The sequence below is a fragment of the Mustelus asterias genome, chromosome 7, assembly GCF_964213995.1.
Source record: "Mustelus asterias chromosome 7, sMusAst1.hap1.1, whole genome shotgun sequence".
Taxonomy (NCBI): Eukaryota; Metazoa; Chordata; class Chondrichthyes; order Carcharhiniformes; family Triakidae; genus Mustelus; species Mustelus asterias.
Genome location: NC_135807.1, coordinates 62,275,323 through 62,277,914, shown reverse-complemented (window position 1 = coordinate 62,277,914; position 2,592 = coordinate 62,275,323).

Sequence of the window (2,592 nt, the reverse complement as noted above, 5' to 3'; positions counted from 1 at the left end):
ACCTCACCAACAGCTGGGACTCCCTGACCTCACCCACAGTTGGGACTCCCTGACCTCACCCACAGCTGGGACTCTCCCACTTCACCCGCAGCTGGGATTCCCTGACCTCACCCACAGCTGGGACTCTCAGACCTCACCCACAGCTGGGATTCCCTGACCTCACCAACAGCTGGGACTCTCTGACCTCACCCACAGCTGGGACTCTCCGACCTCACCCACAGCTGGGACTCTCCGACCTCACCCACAGCTGGGACTCTCTGACCTCACCCACAGCTGGGATTCCCTGACCTCACCAACAGCTGGGACTCTCTGACCTCACCCACAGCTGGGACTCTCCGACCTCACCCACAGCTGGGACTCTCCAACCTCACCCACAGCTGGGACTCTCTGACCTCACCCACAGCTGGGACTCTCCGACCTCACCCACAGCTGGGACACTCTGACCTCGCCCACAGCTGGGACTCTCCGACCTCACCCACAGCTGGGATTCTCTGACCTCACCCACAGCTGGGACTCTCTGACCTCACCCACAACTGGGACTCTCTGACCTCACCCACAGCTGGGATTCTCCGACCTCACCCACAGCTGGGACTCTCTGACCTCACCCACAGCTGGGACTCTCTGACCTCACCCACAGCTGGGATTCTCTGACCTCACCCACAGCTGGGATTCTCTGACCTCACCCACAGCTGGGACTCTCCGACCTCACCCACAGCTGGGAGTCTCTGACCTCACCCACAGCTGGGATTCTCTGACCTCACCCACAGCTGGGACTCTCCGACCTCACCCACAACTGGGACTCTCTGACCTCACCCACAGCTGGGACTCTCTGACCTCGCCCACAGCTGGGATTCCCTCACCTCACCCACAGCTGGGATTCCCTGACCTTATCTGAAGCTGGAACTCTCTGACCTCACCCACAACTGGGATTCTCTGACCTCGCCTGCAGCTGGGATTATAGAGTCATAGAGGTTTACAGCATGGAAACAGGCCCTTCGACCCAACTTGTCCATGCCGCCCTTTTTCTTTAAACCACTAAGCAAATCCCAATTGCTCGCATTTGGCCCACATCCCTCTATACCCATCGTACCCATGTAACTATCTAAATGCTTTTTAAAAGACAAAATTTTACCTGCCTCTACTACTACCTCTGGCAGCTTGTACCAGACACTCACCACCCTTTGTGTGAAAAAATTGCACCTTTGGACACTTTTGTATATCTCCCCTCTCACCTTAAAACTCTGCCCTCTAGTTTTAGACTCCGTTACCTTTGGGAAAAGATATTGACTATCTAGCTGATCTGTTCCCCTCATTATTTTATCGACCTCTATAAGGTCACCCCTCAGCCTCCTACGCTCCAGAGGAAAAAGTCCCAATCTATCCAGCCTCTCCTTATAACTCAATCCATCAAGTCCTGGTAGCATCCTAGTAAATCTTTTCTGCACTCTTTCTAATTTTATAATATCCTTTCTATAATTGGGTGACCAGAATTGCACACAGTATTCCAAGTGTGGCCTTACCAATGTCTTGTACAACTTCAACAAGACATTCCAACTCCTGTATTCATTGTTCTTACCAATGAAACCAAGCATGCTGAATGCCTTCTTCACCATTCTGTTCACCTGTGACTCCACTTTCAAAGAGCTATGAACATGTACCCCTAGATCTCTTTATTCTGTAACTCTCCCCAACGCCCTACCATTAACTGAGCAAGTCCTGCCCTGGTTCAATCTACCAAAATGAATCACCTCGCATTTGTCTAAATTAAGCTCCATCTGCCATTCGTCAGCCCACTGGCCCAATTGGTCAAGATCCTGGTGCAATTGGAAATAACTTGCTTCACTGTACACTATGCCACCAATCATAGTGTCATCTGCAAACTTACTAACCATGCCTCCTATATTCTCATCCAAATCATTACTATAAATGACAAATAACAGTGGACCCAGCACTGATCCCTGAGGCACACCGCTGGTCACAGGCCTCCAGTTTGAAAAACAACTCTCTACAACCTCTGGCTTCTGTCATGAAGCCAATTTTGTATCCATTTAGATACCTCACCTTGGATCCCGTGAGATTTAACCTTATGCAACAACCTACCATGCAGTACCTTGTCAAAGGCCTTGCTAAAGTCCATGTAGACAACATCAACTGCACTGCCCTCATCTACTCTCTTGGTTACCCCTTCAAAAAACTCAAATTTGTGAGACATGATTTTCCACTCACAAAACCATGCTGACTGTCCCTAATCAGTATTTGCATCTCTAAATGCCTGTAGATCCTGTCTCTCAAAATACCTTCCAACAATTTACCCACCACAGATGTGAGGCTCACTGGCCTGTAGTTCCCAGGCTTTTCCCTGCAGCCCTTTTTAAACAAAGGCACAACATTTGCCACCCTCCAATCTTCAGGCACCTCACCTGTGACTATCGATGATTCAAATATCTCGGCTAGGGGACCCGCAATTTCCTCCCTAGCCTCCCACAATGTCCTGGGATACACTTCATCACGTCCCAGGGATTTATCGACCTTAATGCGCTTTAAGACCTCCAGCACCTCTTTCTCTGTAATATGTACATTCCTCAAGGCATC